Below are 22,294 nucleotides of genomic sequence, written 5' to 3' on the forward strand. Positions count from 1 at the left end.
AAATTCCCGACGTCTCGGCATCTCAGAAACTAACGGGAAGAGCAAGGTTTTCCATGGTGGGCTGGAACAGAACTAGCAACAAGCACAGCAAAGTTGTCCAAGAATACCTTGCATTCGAATGCTAATGCCAATACATGAGGCAGGCGAGTGGTAAGCCATGAACTTCTAGCAGTTAGAAAGCTGCGGACACAGTCCGGGTGTTGTGCGGCGTCACTCTTCGCATCCTAGAAGGTACCGCGCTCTCCGTCTCTCGGATGCGATCAAGCGGCTATTCGCGCAGAGAGCACTGTGCCGGTCTCTGTGCGCTCCGGAGCTCTCTTTCTGCCCAAAGACGCCTGGCAGCGGCACTTAACTTCGGACAGCTCCGTATCTCCGTATTCTGCATTTCTTGTCTTCTGCAGCTCAGCAAAATGCTTTTCCACTCTGTCTAGCAAGGAGAAACTGTGCCAGCACAGTATACCTCCCCGGACTTGTGTTCTAAATTCTCGACTTCTTGGCATCTCAGAAACTAACGGGAAGAGCAAGGTTATCTGTGGTGGGCTGGGGCAGAACTAGCAGCAAGCACAACAAAGTTATCCAAGAATACCTTGCATTCGAATGCTAATGCCAATACATGAGGCAGGCGAGTGGTAAGCCATGAACTTCTAGCAGTTAGAAAGGTGCAGACACAGTCCGGGTGTTGTGCGGCTTCACTCTTCGCATCCTAGAAGGTACCGCGCTCTCCGTCTCTCGGATGCGATCAAGCGGCTATTCGCGCAGAGAGCACTGTGCCGGTCTCTGTGCGCTCCGGAGCTCTCTTTCGGCCCAACAATGCCTGGCAGCGGCAGTTAACTTCGGACAGCTCCGTATCTCCGTATTCTGCATTTCTTGTCTTCTGCAGCTCAGCAAAATGCTTTTCCACTCTGTCTAGCAAGGAGAAACTGTGCCAGCACAGTATACCTCCCTGGACTTGTGTTCTAAATTCTCGACTTCTTGGCATCTCAGAAACTAACGGGCAGAGCAAGGTTATCCATGGTAGGCTGGGGCAGAACTAGCAACAAGCACAGCAAAGTTGTCCAAGAATACCTTGCATTCGAATGCTAATGCCAATACATGAGGCAGGCGAGTGGTAAGCCATGAACATCTAGCAGTTAGAAAGCTGCGAACACAGTCCGGGTGTCGTGCGGCTTCACTCTTCGCATCCTAGAAGGTACCGCGCTCTCCGTCTCTCGGATGCGATCAAGCGGCTATTCGCGCAGAGAGCACTGTGCCGGTCTCTGTGCGCTCCGGAGCTCTCTTTCTGCCCAAAGACGCCTGGCAGCGGCACTTAACTTCGGACAGCTCCGTATCTCCGTATTCTGCATTTCTTGTCTTCTGCAGCTCAGCAAAATGCTTTTCCACTCTGTCTAGCAAGGAGAAACTGTGCCAGCACAGTATACCTCCCCGGACTTGTGTTCTAAATTCTCGACTTCTTGGCATCTCAGAAACTAACGGGCAGAGCAAGGTTATCCATGGTGGGATGGGGCAGAACTAGCAACAAGCACAGCAAAGTTGTCCAAGAATACCATGCATTCGAATGCTAATGCCAATACATGAGGCAGGCGAGTGGTAAGCCATGAACATCTAGCAGTTAGAAAGCTGCGCACACAGTCCGGGTGTTGTGTGGCTTCACTCTTCGCATCCTAGAAGGTACCGCGAGCTCCGTCTCTCGGATGCGATCAAGCGGCTATTCGCGCAGAGAGCACTGTACCGGTCACTGTGCGCTCCGGAGCTCTCTTTCTGCCCAACGACGCCTGGCAGATGCACTTAACTTCGGACAGCTTGGTATCTCCCTATTCTGCATTTCATGTCTTCTGCATCTCAGCAAAATGCTTTTCCACTCTGTCTAGCAAGGAGAAACTGGGCCAGAACAGTATACCTGCCCGGACTTGTGTTCTAAATTCTCGACTTCTTGGCATCTCAGAAACTAACGGGCAGAGCAAGGTTATCCATGGTGGGCTGGGGCAGAACTAGGAGCAAGCAGAGCAAAGTTGTCCAAGAATACCTTGCATTCGAATGCTAATGCCAATACATGAGGCAGGCGAGTGGTAAGCCATGAACATCTAGCAGTTAGAAAGCTGCGCACACAGTCCGGGTGTTGTGCGGCTTCACTCTTCGCATCCTAGAAGGTACCGCCCTCTCCGTCTCTCGGATGCGATCAAGCGGCTATTCGCGCAGAGAGCACTGTGCCGGTCTCTGTGCGCTCCGGAGCTCTCTTTCTGCCCAAAGACGCCTGGCAGCGGCACTTAACTTCGGACAGCTCCGTATCTCCGTATTCTGCATTTCTTGTCTTCTGCAGCTCAGCAAAATGCTTTTCCACTCTGTCTAGCAAGGAGAAACTGTGCCAGCACAGTATACCTCCCCGGACTTGTGTTCTAAATTCTCGACTTCTTGGCATCTCAGAAACTAACGGGAAGAGCAAGGTTATCTGTGGTGGGCTGGGGCAGAACTAGCAGCAAGCACAACAAAGTTATCCAAGAATACCTTGCATTCGAATGCTAATGCCAATACATGAGGCAGGCGAGTGGTAAGCCATGAACTTCTAGCAGTTAGAAAGGTGCAGACACAGTCCGGGTGTTGTGCGGCTTCACTCTTCGCATCCTAGAAGGTACCGCGCTCTCCGTCTCTCGGATGCGATCAAGCGGCTATTCGCGCAGAGAGCACTGTGCCGGTCTCTGTGCGCTCCGGAGCTCTCTTTCGGCCCAACAATGCCTGGCAGCGGCAGTTAACTTCGGACAGCTCCGTATCTCCCTATTCTGCATTTCTTGTCTTCTGCAGCTCAGCAAAATGCTTTTCCACTCTGTCTAGCAAGGAGAAACTGTGCCAGCACAGTATACCTCCCTGGACTTGTGTTCTAAATTCTCGACTTCTTGGCATCTCAGAAACTAACGGGCAGAGCAAGGTTATCCATGGTGGGCTGGGGCAGAACTAGCAACAAGCACAGCAAAGTTGTCCAAGAATACCTTGCATTCGAATGCTAATGCCAATACATGAGGCAGGCGAGTGGTAAGCCATGAACATCTAGCAGTTAGAAAGCTGCGTACACAGTCCGGGTGTTGTGCGGCGTCACTCTTCGCATCCTAGAAGGTACCGCGCTCTCCGTCTCTCGGATGCGATCAAGCGGCTATTCGCGCAGAGAGCACTGTGCCGGTCACTGTGCGCTCCGGAGCTCTCTTTCTGCCCAACGACGCCTGGCAGCGGCACTTAACTTCGGACAGCTCGGTATCTCCCTATTCTGCATTTCTTGTCTTCTGCAGCTCAGCAAAATGCTTTTCCACTCTGTCTAGCAAGGTGAAACTGTGCCAGCACAGTATACCTCCCCGGACTTGTGTTCTAAATTCTCGACTTCTTGGCATCTCAGAAACTAACGGGCAGAGCAAGGTTATCCATGGTAGGCTGGGGCAGAACTAGCAACAAGCACAGCAAAGTTGTCCAAGAATACCTTGCATTCGAATGCTAATGCCAATACATGCGGCAGGCGAGTGGTAAGCCATGAACATCTAGCAGTTAGAAAGCTGCGCACACAGTCCGGGTGTTGTGCGGCGTCACTCTTCGCATCCTAGAAGGTACCGCGCTCTCCGTCTCTCGGATGCGATCAAGCGGCTATTCGCGCAGAGAGCACTGTGCCGGTCACTGTGCGCTCCGGAGCTCTCTTTCTGCCCAACGACGCCTGGCAGCGGCACTTAACTTCGGACAGCTCGGTATCTCCCTATTCTGCATTTCTTGTCTTCTGCAGCTCAGCAAAATGCTTTTCCACTCTGTCTAGCAAGGTGAAACTGTGCCAGCACAGTATACCTCCCCGGACTTGTGTTCTAAATTCTCGACTTCTTGGCATCTCAGAAACTAACGGGCAGAGCAAGGTTATCCATGGTAGGCTGGGGCAGAACTAGCAACAAGCACAGCAAAGTTGTCCAAGAATACCTTGCATTCGAATGCTAATGCCAATACATGCGGCAGGCGAGTGGTAAGCCATGAACATCTAGCAGTTAGAAAGCTGCGCACACAGTCCGGGTGTCGTGCGGCTTCACTCTTCGCATCCTAGAAGGTACCGCGCTCTCCGTCTCTCGGATGCGATCAAGCGGCTATTCGCGCAGAGAGCACTGTGCCGGTCTCTGTGCGCTCCGGAGCTCTCTTTCTGCCCAAAGACGCCTGGCAGCGGCACTTAACTTCGGACAGCTCCGTATCTCCGTATTCTGCATTTCTTGTCTTCTGCAGCTCAGCAAAATGCTTTTCCACTCTGTCTAGCAAGGAGAAACTGTGCCAGCACAGTATACCTCCCCGGACTTGTGTTCTAAATTCTCGACTTCTTGGCATCTCAGAAACTAACGGGCAGAGCAAGGTTATCCATAGTGGGCTGGGGCAGAACTAGCAACAAGCACAGCAAAGTTGTCCAAGAATACCATGCATTCGAATGCTAATGCCAATACATGAGGCAGGCGAGTGGTAAGCCATGAACATCTAGCAGTTAGAAAGCTGCGCACACAGTCCGGGTGTTGTGTGGCTTCACTCTTCGCATCCTAGAAGGTACCGCGCTCTCCGTCTCTCGGATGCGATCAAGCGGCTATTCGCGCAGAGAGCACTGTACCGGTCACTGTGCGCTCCGGAGCTCTCTTTCTGCCCAACGACGCCTGGCAGATGCACTTAACTTCGGACAGCTCCGTATCTCCCTATTCTGCATTTCATGTCTTCTGCATCTCAGCAAAATGCTTTTCCACTCTGTCTAGCAAGGAGAAACTGGGCCAGAACAGTATACCTCCCCGGACTTGTGTTCTAAATTCCCGACGTCTCGGCATCTCAGAAACTAACGGGAAGAGCAAGGTTATCCATGGTGGGCTGGAACAGAACTAGCAACAAGCACAGCAAAGTTGTCCAAGAATACCTTGCATTCGAATGCTAATGCCAATACATGAGGCAGGCGAGTGGTAAGCCATGAACTTCTAGCAGTTAGAAAGCTGCGGACACAGTCCGGGTGTTGTGCGGCGTCACTCTTCGCATCCTAGAAGGTACCGCGCTCTCCGTCTCTCGGATGCGATCAAGCGGCTATTCGCGCAGAGAGCACTGTGCCGGTCACTGTGCGCTCCGGAGCTCTCTTTCTGCCCAACGACGCCTGGCAGCGGCACTTAACTTCGGACAGCTCCGTATCTCCGTATTCTGCATTTCTTGTCTTCTGCATCTCAGCAAAATGCTTTTCCCTCTGTCTAGCAAGAGACACTGTGCCAGCACAGTATACCTCCCAGGACTCGTGTTCTAAATTCCCGACTTCTCGGCATCTCAGAAACTAACGGGAAGAGCAAGGTTTTCCATCGTGGGCTCGAACAGAACTAGCAACAAGCACAGCAAAGTTGTCCAAGAATACCTTGCATTCGAATGCTAATGCCAATACATGAGGCAGGCGAGTGGTAAGCCATGAACTTCTAGCAGTTAGAAAGCTGCGGACACAGTCCGGGTGTTGTGCGGCTTCACTCTTCGCATCCTAGAAGGTACCGCGCTCTCCGTCTCTCGGATGCGATCAAGCGGCTATTCACGCAGAGAGCACTGTGCCGGTCTCTGTGCGCTCCGGAGCTCTCTTTCTGCCCAAAGACGCCTGGCAGCGGCACTTAACTTCGGACAGCTCCGTATCTCCCTATTCTGCATTTCTTGTCTTCTGCAGCGCAGCAAAATGCTTTTCCACTCTGTCTAGCAAGGAGAAACTGTGCCAGCACAGTACACCTCCCCGGACTTGTGTTCTAAATTCTCGACTTCTTGGCATCTCAGAAACTAACGGGAAGAGCAAGGTTATCTGTGGTGGGCTGGGGCAGAACTAGCAGCAAGCACAACAAAGTTGTCCAAGAATACCTTGCATTCGAATGCTAATGCCAATACATGAGGCAGGCGAGTGGTAAGCCATGAACTTCTAGCAGTTAGAAAGGTGCAGACACAGTCCGGGTGTTGTGCGGCTTCACTCTTCGCATCCTAGAAGGTACCGCGCTCTCCGTCTCTCGGATGCGATCAAGCGGCTATTCGTGCAGAGAGCACTGTGCCGGTCACTGTGCGCTCCGGAGCTCTCTTTCTGCCCAACAATGCCTGGCAGCGGCAGTTAACTTCGGACAGCTCCGTATCTCCGTATTCTGCATTTCTTGTCTTCTGCATCTCAGCAAAATGCTTTTCCACTCTGTCTAGCAAGGAGAAACTGTGCCAGCACAGTATACCTCCCCGGACATGTGTTCTAAATTCTCGACTTCTTGGCATCTCAGAAACTAACGGGCAGAGCAAGGTTATCCATGGTGGGCTGGGGCAGAACTAGCAACAAGCACAGCAAAGTTGTCCAAGAATACCTTGCATTCGAATGCTAATGCCAATACATGAGGCAGGCGAGTGGTAAGCCATGAACATCTAGCAGTTAGAAAGCTGCGGACACAGTCCGGGTGTTGTGCGGCGTCACTCTTCGCATCCTAGAAGGTACCGCGCTCTCCGTCTCTCGGATGCGATCAAGCGGCTATTCGCGCAGAGAGCACTGTGCCGGTCACTGTGCGCTCCGGAGCTCTCTTTCTGCCCAACGACGCCTGGCAGATGCACTTAACTTCGGACAGCTCCGTATCTCCCTATTCTGCATTTCTTGTCTTCTGCATCTCAGCAAAATGCTTTTCCACTCTGTCTAGCAAGGAGAAACTGGGCCAGAACAGTATACCTCCCCGGACTTGTGTTCTAAATTCCCGACGTCTCGGCATCTCAGAAACTAACGGGAAGAGCAAGGTTTTCCATGGTGGGCTGGAACAGAACTAGCAACAAGCACAGCAAAGTTGTCCAAGAATACCTTGCATTCGAATGCTAATGCCAATACATGAGGCAGGCGAGGGGTAAGCCATGAACTTCTAGCAGTTAGAAAGCTGCGGACACAGTCCGGGTGTTGTGCGGCGTCACTCTTCGCATCCTAGAAGGTACCGCGCTCTCCGTCTCTCGGATGCGATCAAGCGGCTATTCGCGCAGAGAGCACTGAGCCGGTCACTGTGCGCTCCGGAGCTCTCTTTCTGCCCAACGACGCCTGGCAGCGGCACTTAACTTCGGACAGCTCCGTATCTCCGTATTCTGCATTTCTTGTCTTCTGCATCTCAGCAAAATGCTTTTCCCTCTGTCTAGCAAGAGACACTGAGCCAGCACAGTATACCTCCCAGGACTTGTGTTCTAAATTCCCGACTTCTCGGCATCTCAGAAACTAACGGGAAGAGCAAGGTTTTCCATCGTGGGCTCGAACAGAACTAGCAACAAGCACAGCAAAGTTGTCCAAGAATACCTTGCATTCGAATGCTAATGCCAATACATGAGGCAGGCGAGTGGTAAGCCATGAACTTCTAGCAGTTAGAAAGCTGCGGACACAGTCCGGGTGTTGTGCGGCTTCACTCTTCGCATCCTAGAAGGTACCGCGCTCTCCGTCTCTCGGATGCGATCAAGCGGCTATTCACGCAGAGAGCACTGTGCCGGTCTCTGTGCGCTCCGGAGCTCTCTTTCTGCCCAAAGACGCCTGGCAGCGGCACTTAACTTCGGACAGCTCCGTATCTCCCTATTCTGCATTTCTTGTCTTCTGCATCTCAGCAAAATGCTTTTCCACTCTGTCTAGCAAGGAGAAACTGGGCCAGAACAGTATACCTCCCCGGACTTGTGTTCTAAATTCCCGACGTCTCGGCATCTCAGAAACTAACGGGAAGAGCAAGGTTTTCCATGGTGGGCTGGAACAGAACTAGCAACAAGCACAGCCAAGTTGTCCAAGAATACCTTGCATTCGAATGCTAATGCCAATACATGAGGCAGGCGAGTGGTAAGCCATGAACTTCTAGCAGTTAGAAAGCTGCGGACACAGTCCGGGTGTTGTGCGGCTTCACTCTTCGCATCCTAGAAGGTACCGCGCTCTCCGTCTCTCGGATGCGATCAAGCGGCTATTCGCGCAGAGAGCACTGTGCCGGTCTCTGTGCGCTCCGGAGCTCTCTTTCTGCTCAAAGACGCCTGGCAGCGGCACTTAACTTCGGACAGCTCCGTATCTCCGTATTCTGCATTTCTTGTCTTCTGCATCTCAGCAAAATGCTTTTCCCTCTGTCTAGCAAGAGACACTGTGCCAGCACAGTATACCTCCCCGGACTTGTGTTCTAAATTCTCGACTTCTCGGCATCTCAGAAACTAACGGGAAGACCAAGGTTATCCATGGTGGGCTGGGGCAGAACTAGCAACAAGCACAGCAAAGTTGTCCAAGAATACCTTGCATTAAAATGCTAATGCCAATACATGAGGCAGGCGAGTGGTAAGCCATGAACTTCTAGCAGTTATAAAGCTGCGGACACAGTCCGGGTGCTGTGCGGCGTCACTCTTCGCATCCTAGAAGGTACCGCGCTCTCCGTCTCTCGGACGCGATCAAGCGGCTATTCGCGCAGAGAGCACTGTGCCGGTCTCTGTGCACTCCGGGGCTCTCTTTCTGCCCAAAGACGCCTGGCAGCGGCACTTAACTTCGGACAGCTCCGTATCTCCGTATTCTGCATTTCTTGTCTTCTGCAGCTCAGCAAAATGCTTTTCCACTCTGTCTAGCAAGGAGAAACTGTGCCAGCACAGTATACCTCCCCGGACTTGTGTTCTAAATTCCCGACTTCTCGGCATCTCAGAAACTAACGGGAAGGGCAAGGTTATCCATGGTGGGCTGGGGCAGAACTAGCAGCAAGCACAACAAAGTTGTCCAAGAATATCTTGCATTCGAATGCTAATGCCAATACATGAGGCAGGCGAGTGGTAAGCCATGAACTTCTAGCAGTTAGAAAGCTGCGGACACAGTCCGGGTGTTGTGCGGCTTCACTCTTCGCATCCTAGAAGGTACCGCGCTCTCCGTCTCTCGGATGCGATCAGGCGGCTATTCGCGCAGAGAGCACTGTGCCGGTCTCTGTGCACTCCGGAGCTCTCTTTCTGCCCAAAGACGCCTGGCAGCGGCACTTAACTTCGGACAGCTCCGTATCTCCCTATCTGCATTTCTTGTCTTCTGCAGCTCAGCAAAATGCTTTTCCACTCTGTCTAGCAAGGAGAAACTGGGCCAGAACAGTATACCTCCCCGGACTTGTGTTCTAAATTCCCGACGTCTCGGCATCTCAGAAACTAACGGGGAGAGCAAGGTTTTCCATGGTGGGCTGGAACAGAACTAGCAACAAGCACAGCAAAGTTGTCCAAGAATACCTTGCATTCGAATGCTAATGCCAATACATGAGGCAGGCGAGTGGTAAGCCATGAACTTCTAGCAGTTAGAAAGCTGCGGACACAGTCCGGGTGTTGTGCGGCTTCACTCTTCGCATCCTAGAAGGTACCGCGCTCTCCGTCTCTCGGATGCGATCAAGCGGCTATTCGCGCAGAGAGCACTGTGCCGGTCTCTGTGCGCTCCGGAGCTCTCTTTCTGCCCAACAATGCCTGGCAGCGGCAGTTAACTTCGGACAGCTCCGTATCTCCGTATTCTGCATTTCTTGTCTTCTGCAGCTCAGCAAAATGCTTTTCCACTCTGTCTAGCAAGGAGAAACTGTGGCAGCACAATATACCTCCCCGGACTTGTGTTCTGAATTCTCGACTTCTTGGCATCTCAGAAACTAACGGGAAGAGCAAGGTTATCCATGGTGGGCTGGGGCAGAACTAGCAGCAAGCACAACAAAGTTGTCAAAGAATACCTTGCATTCGAATGCTAATGCCAATACATGAGGCAGGCGAGTGGTAAGCCATGAACTTCTAGCAGTTAGAAAGGTGCGGACACAGTCCGGGTGTTGTGCGGCTTCACTCTTCGCATCCTAGAAGGTACGGCGCTCTCCGTCTCTCGGATGCGATCAAGCGGCTATTCACGCAGAGAGCACTGTGCTGGTCTCTGTGCGCTCCGGAGCTCTCTTTCTGCCCAAAGACGCCTGGCAGCGGCACTTAACTTCGGACAGCTCCGTATCTCCCTATTCTGCATTTCTTGTCTTCTGCATCTCAGCAAAATGCTTTTCCACTCTGTCTAGCAAGGAGAAACGGTGCCAGCACAGTATACCTCCCCGGACTTGTGTTCTAAATTCCTGACTTCTCGGCATCTCAGAAACTAACGGGAAGAGCAAGGTTTTCCATGGTGGGCTGGAACAGAACTAGCAACAAGCACAGCAAAGTTGTCCAAGAATACCTTGCATTCGAATGCTAGTGCCAATACATGGGGCAGGCGAGTGGTAAGCCATGAACTTCTAGCAGTTAGAAAGCTGCGGACACAGTCCGGGTGTTGTGCGGCGTCACTCTTCGCATCCTAGAAGGTACCGCGCTCTCCGTCTCTCGGATGCGATCAAGCGGCTATTCGCGCAGAGAGCACTGTGCCGGTCTCTGTGCGCTCCGGAGCTCTCTTTCTGCCCAAAGACGCCTGGCAGCGGCACTTAACTTCGGACAGCTCCGTATCTCCGTATTCTGCATTTCTTGTCTTCTGCAGCTCAGCAAAATGCTTTTCCACTCTGTCTAGCAAGGAGAAACTGTGCCAGCACAGTATACCTCCCCGGACTTTTGTTCTAAATTCCCGCCTTCTTGGCATCTCAGAAACTAACAGGACGAGCAAGGTTTTCCATGGTGGGCTGGGACAGAACTAGCAACAAGCACAGCAAAGTCGTCCAAGAATACCTTGCATTCCAATGCTAATGCCAATACATGAGGCAGGCGAGTGGTAAGTCATGAACATCTAGCAGTTAGAAAGCTGCGGACACAGTCCGGGTGTTGTGCGGCTTCACTCTTCGCATCCTAGAAGGTACCGCGCTCTTCGTCTCTCGGATGCGATCAAGCGGCTATTCGCGCAGAGAGCACTGTGCCGGTCTCTGTGCGCTCCGGAGCTCTCTTTCTGCCCAAAGACGCCTGGCAGCGGCACTTAACTTCGGACAGCTCCGTATCTCCGTATTCTGCATTTCTTGTCTTCTGCAGCTCAGCAAAATGCTTTTCCACTCTGTCTAGCAAGGAGAGACTGTGCCAGCACAGTATACCTCCCCGGACTTGTGTTCTAAATTCTCGACTTCTCGGCATCTCAGAAACTAACGGGAAGAGCAAGGTTATCCGTGGTGGGCTGGGGCAGAACTAGCAGCAAGCACAACAAAGTTGTCCAAGAATACCTTGCATTCGAATGCTAATGCCAATACATGAGGCAGGCGAGTGGTAAGCCATGAACTTCTAGCAGTTAGAAAGCTGCGGACACAGTCCGGGTGTTGTGCGGCTTCACTCTTCGCATCCTAGAAGGTACCGCGCTCTCCGTCTCTCGGATGCGATCAAGCGGCTATTCGTGCAGAGAGCACTGTGCCGGTCACTGTGCGCTCCGGAGCTCTCTTTCTGCCCAACAATGCCTGGCAGCGGCAGTTAACTTCGGACAGCTCCGTATCTCCCTATTCTGCATTTCTTGTCTTCTGCAGCTCAGCAAAATGCTTTTCCACTCTGTCTAGCAAGGAGAAACTGTGCCAGCACAGTATACCTCCCCGGACTTGTGTTCTAAATTCTCGACTTCTTGGCATCTCAGAAACTAACGGGCAGAGCAAGGTTATCCATGGTGGGCTGGGGCAGAACTAGCAACAAGCACAGCAAAGTTGTCCAAGAATACCTTGCATTCGAATGCTAATGCCAATACATGAGGCAGGCGAGTGGTAAGCCATGAACATCTAGCAGTTAGAAAGCTGCGCACACAGTCCGGGTGTTGTGCGGCTTCACTCTTCGCATCCTAGAAGGTACCGCGCTCTCCGTCTCTCGGATGCGATCAAGCGGCTATTCGCGCAGAGAGCACTGTACCGGTCACTGTGCGCTCCGGAGCTCTCTTTCTGCCCAACGACGCCTGGCAGATGCACTTAACTTCGGAAAGCTCCGTATCTCCCTATTCTGCGTTTCATGTCTTCTGCATCTCAGCAAAATGCTTTTCCACTCTGTCTAGCAAGGAGAAACTGGGCCAGAACAGTATACCTCCCCGGACTTGTGTTCTAAATTCCCGACGTCTCGGCATCTCAGAAACTAACGGGAAGAGCAAGGTTTTCCATGGTGGGCTGGAACAGAACTAGCAACAAGCACAGCAAAGTTGTCCAAGAATACCTTGCATTCGAATGCTAATGCCAATACATGAGGCAGGCGAGTGGTAAGCCATGAACTTCTAGCAGTTAGAAAGCTGCGGACACAGTCCGGGTGTTGTGCGGCGTCACTCTTCGCATCCTAGAAGGTACCGCGCTCTCCGTCTCTCGGATGCGATCAAGCGGCTATTCGCGCAGAGAGCACTGTGCCGGTCTCTGTGCGCTCCGGAGCTCTCTTTCTGCCCAAAGACGCCTGGCAGCGGCACTTAACTTCGGACAGCTCCGTATCTCCGTATTCTGCATTTCTTGTCTTCTGCAGCTCAGCAAAATGCTTTTCCACTCTGTCTAGCAAGGAGAAACTGTGCCAGCACAGTATACCTCCCCGGACTTGTGTTCTAAATTCTCGACTTCTTGGCATCTCAGAAACTAACGGGAAGAGCAAGGTTATCTGTGGTGGGCTGGGGCAGAACTAGCAGCAAGCACAACAAAGTTATCCAAGAATACCTTGCATTCGAATGCTAATGCCAATACATGAGGCAGGCGAGTGGTAAGCCATGAACTTCTAGCAGTTAGAAAGGTGCAGACACAGTCCGGGTGTTGTGCGGCTTCACTCTTCGCATCCTAGAAGGTACCGCGCTCTCCGTCTCTCGGATGCGATCAAGCGGCTATTCGCGCAGAGAGCACTGTGCCGGTCTCTGTGCGCTCCGGAGCTCTCTTTCGGCCCAACAATGCCTGGCAGCGGCAGTTAACTTCGGACAGCTCCGTATCTCCGTATTCTGCATTTCTTGTCTTCTGCAGCTCAGCAAAATGCTTTTCCACTCTGTCTAGCAAGGAGAAACTGTGCCAGCACAGTATACCTCCCTGGACTTGTGTTCTAAATTCTCGACTTCTTGGCATCTCAGAAACTAACGGGCAGAGCAAGGTTATCCATGGTAGGCTGGGGCAGAACTAGCAACAAGCACAGCAAAGTTGTCCAAGAATACCTTGCATTCGAATGCTAATGCCAATACATGAGGCAGGCGAGTGGTAAGCCATGAACATCTAGCAGTTAGAAAGCTGCGCACACAGTCCGGGTGTCGTGCGGCTTCACTCTTCGCATCCTAGAAGGTACCGCGCTCTCCGTCTCTCGGATGCGATCAAGCGGCTATTCGCGCAGAGAGCACTGTACCGGTCACTGTGCGCTCCGGAGCTCTCTTTCTGCCCAACGACGCCTGGCAGATGCACTTAACTTCGGACAGCTCCGTATCTCCCTATTCTGCATTTCATGTCTTCTGCATCTCAGCAAAATGCTTTTCCACTCTGTCTAGCAAGGAGAAACTGGGCCAGAACAGTATACCTCCCCGGACTTGTGTTCTAAATTCCCGACGTCTCGGCATCTCAGAAACTAACGGGAAGAGCAAGGTTATCCATGGTGGGCTGGAACAGAACTAGCAACAAGCACAGCAAAGTTGTCCAAGAATACCTTGCATTCGAATGCTAATGCCAATACATGAGGCAGGCGAGTGGTAAGCCATGAACTTCTAGCAGTTAGAAAGCTGCGGACACAGTCCGGGTGTTGTGCGGCGTCACTCTTCGCATCCTAGAAGGTACCGCGCTCTCCGTCTCTCGGATGCGATCAAGCGGCTATTCGCGCAGAGAGCACTGTGCCGGTCACTGTGCGCTCCGGAGCTCTCTTTCTGCCCAACGACGCCTGGCAGCGGCACTTAACTTCGGACAGCTCCGTATCTCCGTATTCTGCATTTCTTGTCTTCTGCATCTCAGCAAAATGCTTTTCCCTCTGTCTAGCAAGAGACACTGTGCCAGCACAGTATACCTCCCAGGACTCGTGTTCTAAATTCCCGACTTCTCGGCATCTCAGAAACTAACGGGAAGAGCAAGGTTTTCCATCGTGGGCTCGAACAGAACTAGCAACAAGCACAGCAAAGTTGTCCAAGAATACCTTGCATTCGAATGCTAATGCCAATACATGAGGCAGGCGAGTGGTAAGCCATGAACTTCTAGCAGTTAGAAAGCTGCGGACACAGTCCGGGTGTTGTGCGGCTTCACTCTTCGCATCCTAGAAGGTACCGCGCTCTCCGTCTCTCGGATGCGATCAAGCGGCTATTCACGCAGAGAGCACTGTGCCGGTCTCTGTGCGCTCCGGAGCTCTCTTTCTGCCCAAAGACGCCTGGCAGCGGCACTTAACTTCGGACAGCTCCGTATCTCCCTATTCTGCATTTCTTGTCTTCTGCAGCGCAGCAAAATGCTTTTCCACTCTGTCTAGCAAGGAGAAACTGTGCCAGCACAGTATACCTCCCCGGACTTGTGTTCTAAATTCTCGACTTCTTGGCATCTCAGAAACTAACGGGAAGAGCAAGGTTATCTGTGGTGGGCTGGGGCAGAACTAGCAGCAAGCACAACAAAGTTGTCCAAGAATACCTTGCATTCGAATGCTAATGCCAATACATGAGGCAGGCGAGTGGTAAGCCATGAACTTCTAGCAGTTAGAAAGGTGCAGACACAGTCCGGGTGTTGTGCGGCTTCACTCTTCGCATCCTAGAAGGTACCGCGCTCTCCGTCTCTCGGATGCGATCAAGCGGCTATTCGTGCAGAGAGCACTGTGCCGGTCACTGTGCGCTCCGGAGCTCTCTTTCTGCCCAACAATGCCTGGCAGCGGCAGTTAACTTCGGACAGCTCCGTATCTCCGTATTCTGCATTTCTTGTCTTCTGCATCTCAGCAAAATGCTTTTCCACTCTGTCTAGCAAGGAGAAACTGTGCCAGCACAGTATACCTCCCCGGACTTGTGTTCTAAATTCTCGACTTCTTGGCATCTCAGAAACTAACGGGCAGAGCAAGGTTATCCATGGTGGGCTGGGGCAGAACTAGCAACAAGCACAGCAAAGTTGTCCAAGAATACCTTGCATTCGAATGCTAATGCCAATACATGAGGCAGGCGAGTGGTAAGCCATGAACATCTAGCAGTTAGAAAGCTGCGGACACAGTCCGGGTGTTGTGCGGCGTCACTCTTCGCATCCTAGAAGGTACCGCGCTCTCCGTCTCTCGGATGCGATCAAGCGGCTATTCGCGCAGAGAGCACTGTGCCGGTCACTGTGCGCTCCGGAGCTCTCTTTCTGCCCAACGACGCCTGGCAGATGCACTTAACTTCGGACAGCTCCGTATCTCCCTATTCTGCATTTCATGTCTTCTGCATCTCAGCAAAATGCTTTTCCACTCTGTCTAGCAAGGAGAAACTGGGCCAGAACAGTATACCTCCCCGGACTTGTGTTCTAAATTCCCGACGTCTCGGCATCTCAGAAACTAACGGGAAGAGCAAGGTTTTCCATGGTGGGCTGGAACAGAACTAGCAACAAGCACAGCAAAGTTGTCCAAGAATACCTTGCATTCGAATGCTAATGCCAATACATGAGGCAGGCGAGGGGTAAGCCATGAACTTCTAGCAGTTAGAAAGCTGCGGACACAGTCCGGGTGTTGTGCGGCGTCACTCTTCGCATCCTAGAAGGTACCGCGCTCTCCGTCTCTCGGATGCGATCAAGCGGCTATTCGCGCAGAGAGCACTGAGCCGGTCACTGTGCGCTCCGGAGCTCTCTTTCTGCCCAACGACGCCTGGCAGCGGCACTTAACTTCGGACAGCTCCGTATCTCCGTATTCTGCATTTCTTGTCTTCTGCATCTCAGCAAAATGCTTTTCCCTCTGTCTAGCAAGAGACACTGTGCCAGCACAGTATACCTCCCAGGACTTGTGTTCTAAATTCCCGACTTCTCGGCATCTCAGAAACTAACGGGAAGAGCAAGGTTTTCCATCGTGGGCTCGAACAGAACTAGCAACAAGCACAGCAAAGTTGTCCAAGAATACCTTGCATTCGAATGCTAATGCCAATACATGAGGCAGGCGAGTGGTAAGCCATGAACTTCTAGCAGTTAGAAAGCTGCGGACACAGTCCGGGTGTTGTGCGGCTTCACTCTTCGCATCCTAGAAGGTACCGCGCTCTCCGTCTCTCGGATGCGATCAAGCGGCTATTCACGCAGAGAGCACTGTGCCGGTCTCTGTGCGCTCCGGAGCTCTCTTTCTGCTCAAAGACGCCTGGCAGCGGCACTTAACTTCGGACAGCTCCGTATCTCCGTATTCTGCATTTCTTGTCTTCTGCATCTCAGCAAAATGCTTTTCCCTCTGTCTAGCAAGAGACACTGTGCCAGCACAGTATACCTCCCCGGACTTGTGTTCTAAATTCTCGACTTCTCGGCATCTCAGAAACTAACGGGAAGACCAAGGTTATCCATGGTGGGCTGGGGCAGAACTAGCAACAAGCACAGCAAAGTTGTCCAAGAATACCTTGCATTAAAATGCTAATGCCAATACATGAGGCAGGCGAGTGGTAAGCCATGAACTTCTAGCAGTTAGAAAGCTGCGGACACAGTCCGGGTGCTGTGCGGCGTCACTCTTCGCATCCTAGAAGGTACCGCGCTCTCCGTCTCTCGGACGCGATCAAGCGGCTATTCGCGCAGAGAGCACTGTGCCGGTCTCTGTGCACTCCGGAGCTCTCTTTCTGCCCAAAGACGCCTGGCAGCGGCACTTAACTTCGGACAGCTCCGTATCTCCGTATTCTGCATTTCTTGTCTTCTGCAGCTCAGCAAAATGCTTTTCCACTCTGTCTAGCAAGGAGAAACTGTGCCAGCACAGTATACCTCCCTGGACTTGTGTTCTAAATTCTCGACTTCTTGGCATCTCAGAAACTAACGGGCAGAGCAAGGTTATCCATGGTAGGCTGGGGCAGAACTAGCAACAAGCACAGCAAAGTTGTCCAAGAATACCTTGCATTCGAATGCTAATGCCAATACATGCGGCAGGCGAGTGGTAAGCCATGAACATCTAGCAGTTAGAAAGCTGCGCACACAGTCCGGGTGTCGTGCGGCTTCACTCTTCGCATCCTAGAAGGTACCGCGCTCTCCGTCTCTCGGATGCGATCAAGCGGCTATTCGCGCAGAGAGCACTGTGCCGGTCTCTGTGCGCTCCGGAGCTCTCTTTCTGCCCAAAGACGCCTGGCAGCGGCACTTAACTTCGGACAGCTCCGTATCTCCGTATTCTGCATTTCTTGTCTTCTGCAGCTCAGCAAAATGCTTTTCCACTCTGTCTAGCAAGGAGAAACTGTGCCAGCACAGTATACCTCCCCGGACTTGTGTTCTAAATTCTCGACTTCTTGGCATCTCAGAAACTAACGGGCAGAGCAAGGTTATCCATAGTGGGCTGGGGCAGAACTAGCAACAAGCACAGCAAAGTTGTCCAAGAATACCATGCATTCGAATGCTAATGCCAATACATGAGGCAGGCGAGTGGTAAGCCATGAACATCTAGCAGTTAGAAAGCTGCGCACACAGTCCGGGTGTTGTGTGGCTTCACTCTTCGCATCCTAGAAGGTACCGCGCTCTCCGTCTCTCGGATGCGATCAAGCGGCTATTCGCGCAGAGAGCACTGTACCGGTCACTGTGCGCTCCGGAGCTCTCTTTCTGCCCAACGACGCCTGGCAGATGCACTTAACTTCGGACAGCTCCGTATCTCCCTATTCTGCATTTCATGTCTTCTGCATCTCAGCAAAATGCTTTTCCACTCTGTCTAGCAAGGAGAAACTGGGCCAGAACAGTATACCTCCCCGGACTTGTGTTCTAAATTCCCGACGTCTCGGCATCTCAGAAACTAACGGGAAGAGCAAGGTTATCCATGGTGGGCTGGAACAGAACTAGCAACAAGCACAGCAAAGTTGTCCAAGAATACCTTGCATTCGAATGCTAATGCCAATACATGAGGCAGGCGAGTGGTAAGCCATGAACTTCTAGCAGTTAGAAAGCTGCGGACACAGTCCGGGTGTTGTGCGGCGTCACTCTTCGCATCCTAGAAGGTACCGCGCTCTCCGTCTCTCGGATGCGATCAAGCGGCTATTCGCGCAGAGAGCACTGTGCCGGTCACTGTGCGCTCCGGAGCTCTCTTTCTGCCCAACGACGCCTGGCAGCGGCACTTAACTTCGGACAGCTCCGTATCTCCGTATTCTGCATTTCTTGTCTTCTGCATCTCAGCAAAATGCTTTTCCCTCTGTCTAGCAAGAGACACTGTGCCAGCACAGTATACCTCCCAGGACTCGTGTTCTAAATTCCCGACTTCTCGGCATCTCAGAAACTAACGGGAAGAGCAAGGTTTTCCATCGTGGGCTCGAACAGAACTAGCAACAAGCACAGCAAAGTTGTCCAAGAATACCTTGCATTCGAATGCTAATGCCAATACATGAGGCAGGCGAGTGGTAAGCCATGAACTTCTAGCAGTTAGAAAGCTGCGGACACAGTCCGGGTGTTGTGCGGCTTCACTCTTCGCATCCTAGAAGGTACCGCGCTCTCCGTCTCTCGGATGCGATCAAGTGGCTATTCACGCAGAGAGCACTGTGCCGGTCTCTGTGCGCTCCGGAGCTCTCTTTCTGCCCAAAGACGCCTGGCAGCGGCACTTAACTTCGGACAGCTCCGTATCTCCCTATTCTGCATTTCTTGTCTTCTGCAGCGCAGCAAAATGCTTTTCCACTCTGTCTAGCAAGGAGAAACTGTGCCAGCACAGTATACCTCCCCGGACTTGTGTTCTAAATTCTCGACTTCTTGGCATCTCAGAAACTAACGGGAAGAGCAAGGTTATCTGTGGTGGGCTGGGGCAGAACTAGCAGCAAGCACAACAAAGTTGTCCAAGAATACCTTGCATTCGAATGCTAATGCCAATACATGAGGCAGGCGAGTGGTAAGCCATGAACTTCTAGCAGTTAGAAAGGTGCAGACACAGTCCGGGTGTTGTGCGGCTTCACTCTTCGCATCCTAGAAGGTACCGCGCTCTCCGTCTCTCGGATGCGATCAAGCGGCTATTCGTGCAGAGAGCACTGTGCCGGTCACTGTGCGCTCCGGAGCTCTCTTTCTGCCCAACAATGCCTGGCAGCGGCAGTTAACTTCGGACAGCTCCGTATCTCCGTATTCTGCATTTCTTGTCTTCTGCATCTCAGCAAAATGCTTTTCCACTCTGTCTAGCAAGGAGAAACTGTGCCAGCACAGTATACCTCCCCGGACTTGTGTTCTAAATTCTCGACTTCTTGGCATCTCAGAAACTAACGGGCAGAGCAAGGTTATCCATGGTGGGCTGGGGCAGAACTAGCAACAAGCACAGCAAAGTTGTCCAAGAATACCTTGCATTCGAATGCTAATGCCAATACATGAGGCAGGCGAGTGGTAAGCCATGAACATCTAGCAGTTAGAAAGCTGCGGACACAGTCCGGGTGTTGTGCGGCGTCACTCTTCGCATCCTAGAAGGTACCGCGCTCTCCGTCTCTCGGATGCGATCAAGCGGCTATTCGCGCAGAGAGCACTGTGCCGGTCACTGTGCGCTCCGGAGCTCTCTTTCTGCCCAACGACGCCTGGCAGATGCACTTAACTTCGGACAGCTCCGTATCTCCCTATTCTGCATTTCATGTCTTCTGCATCTCAGCAAAATGCTTTTCCACTCTGTCTAGCAAGGAGAAACTGGGCCAGAACAGTATACCTCCCCGGACTTGTGTTCTAAATTCCCGACGTCTCGGCATCTCAGAAACTAACGGGAAGAGCAAGGTTTTCCATGGTGGGCTGGAACAGAACTAGCAACAAGCACAGCAAAGTTGTCCAAGAATACCTTGCATTCGAATGCTAATGCCAATACATGAGGCAGGCGAGGGGTAAGCCATGAACTTCTAGCAGTTAGAAAGCTGCGGACACAGTCCGGGTGTTGTGCGGCGTCACTCTTCGCATCCTAGAAGGTACCGCGCTCTCCGTCTCTCGGATGCGATCAAGCGGCTATTCGCGCAGAGAGCACTGAGCCGGTCACTGTGCGCTCCGGAGCTCTCTTTCTGCCCAACGACGCCTGGCAGCGGCACTTAACTTCGGACAGCTCCGTATCTCCGTATTCTGCATTTCTTGTCTTCTGCATCTCAGCAAAATGCTTTTCCCTCTGTCTAGCAAGAGACACTGTGCCAGCACAGTATACCTCCCAGGACTTGTGTTCTAAATTCCCGACTTCTCGGCATCTCAGAAACTAACGGGAAGAGCAAGGTTTTCCATCGTGGGCTCGAACAGAACTAGCAACAAGCACAGCAAAGTTGTCCAAGAATACCTTGCATTCGAATGCTAATGCCAATACATGAGGCAGGCGAGTGGTAAGCCATGAACTTCTAGCAGTTAGAAAGCTGCGGACACAGTCCGGGTGTTGTGCGGCTTCACTCTTCGCATCCTAGAAGGTACCGCGCTCTCCGTCTCTCGGATGCGATCAAGCGGCTATTCACGCAGAGAGCACTGTGCCGGTCTCTGTGCGCTCCGGAGCTCTCTTTCTGCTCAAAGACGCCTGGCAGCGGCACTTAACTTCGGACAGCTCCGTATCTCCGTATTCTGCATTTCTTGTCTTCTGCATCTCAGCAAAATGCTTTTCCCTCTGTCTAGCAAGAGACACTGTGCCAGCACAGTATACCTCCCCGGACTTGTGTTCTAAATTCTCGACTTCTCGGCATCTCAGAAACTAACGGGAAGACCAAGGTTATCCATGGTGGGCTGGGGCAGAACTAGCAACAAGCACAGCAAAGTTGTCCAAGAATACCTTGCATTAAAATGCTAATGCCAATACATGAGGCAGGCGAGTGGTAAGCCATGAACTTCTAGCAGTTAGAAAGCTGCGGACACAGTCCGGGTGCTGTGCGGCGTCACTCTTCGCATCCTAGAAGGTACCGCGCTCTCCGTCTCTCGGACGCGATCAAGCGGCTATTCGCGCAGAGAGCACTGTGCCGGTCTCTGTGCACTCCGGAGCTCTCTTTCTGCCCAAAGACGCCTGGCAGCGGCACTTAACTTCGGACAGCTCCGTATCTCCCTATCTGCATTTCTTGTCTTCTGCAGCTCAGCAAAATGCTTTTCCACTCTGTCTAGCAAGGAGAAACTGGGCCAGAACAGTATACCTCCCCGGACTTGTGTTCTAAATTCCCGACGTCTCGGCATCTCAGAAACTAACGGGGAGAGCAAGGTTTTCCATGGTGGGCTGGAACAGAACTAGCAACAAGCACAGCAAAGTTGTCCAAGAATACCTTGCATTCGAATGCTAATGCCAATACATGAGGCAGGCGAGTGGTAAGCCATGAACTTCTAGCAGTTAGAAAGCTGCGGACACAGTCCGGGTGTTGTGCGGCTTCACTCTTCGCATCCTAGAAGGTACCGCGCTCTCCGTCTCTCGGATGCGATCAAGCGGCTATTCGCGCAGAGAGCACTGTGCCGGTCTCTGTGCGCTCCGGAGCTCTCTTTCTGCCCAACAATGCCTGGCAGCGGCAGTTAACTTCGGACAGCTCCGTATCTCCGTATTCTGCATTTCTTGTCTTCTGCAGCTCAGCAAAATGCTTTTCCACTCTGTCTAGCAAGGAGAAACTGTGGCAGCACAGTATACCTCCCCGGACTTGTGTTCTGAATTCTCGACTTCTTGGCATCTCAGAAACTAACGGGAAGAGCAAGGTTATCCATGGTGGGCTGGGGCAGAACTAGCAGCAAGCACAACAAAGTTGTCAAAGAATACCTTGCATTCGAATGCTAATGCCAATACATGAGGCAGGCGAGTGGTAAGCCATGAACTTCTAGCAGTTAGAAAGGTGCGGACACAGTCCGGGTGTTGTGCGGCTTCACTCTTCGCATCCTAGAAGGTACCGCGCTCTCCGTCTCTCGGATGCGATCAAGCGGCTATTCACGCAGAGAGCACTGTGCTGGTCTCTGTGCGCTCCGGAGCTCTCTTTCTGCCCAAAGACGCCTGGCAGCGGCACTTAACTTCGGACAGCTCCGTATCTCCCTATTCTGCATTTCTTGTCTTCTGCATCTCAGCAAAATGCTTTTCCACTCTGTCTAGCAAGGAGAAACGGTGCCAGCACAGTATACCTCCCCGGACTTGTGTTCTAAATTCCTGACTTCTCGGCATCTCAGAAACTAACGGGAAGAGCAAGGTTTTCCATGGTGGGCTGGAACAGAACTAGCAACAAGCACAGCAAAGTTGTCCAAGAATACCTTGCATTCGAATGCTAGTGCCAATACATGGGGCAGGCGAGTGGTAAGCCATGAACTTCTAGCAGTTAGAAAGCTGCGGACACAGTCCGGGTGTTGTGCGGCGTCACTCTTCGCATCCTAGAAGGTACCGCGCTCTCCGTCTCTCGGATGCGATCAAGCGGCTATTCGCGCAG

The sequence above is a fragment of the Passer domesticus genome, chromosome W (genome assembly GCF_036417665.1).
Source record: "Passer domesticus isolate bPasDom1 chromosome W, bPasDom1.hap1, whole genome shotgun sequence".
Lineage (NCBI taxonomy): Eukaryota > Metazoa > Chordata > Aves > Passeriformes > Passeridae > Passer > Passer domesticus.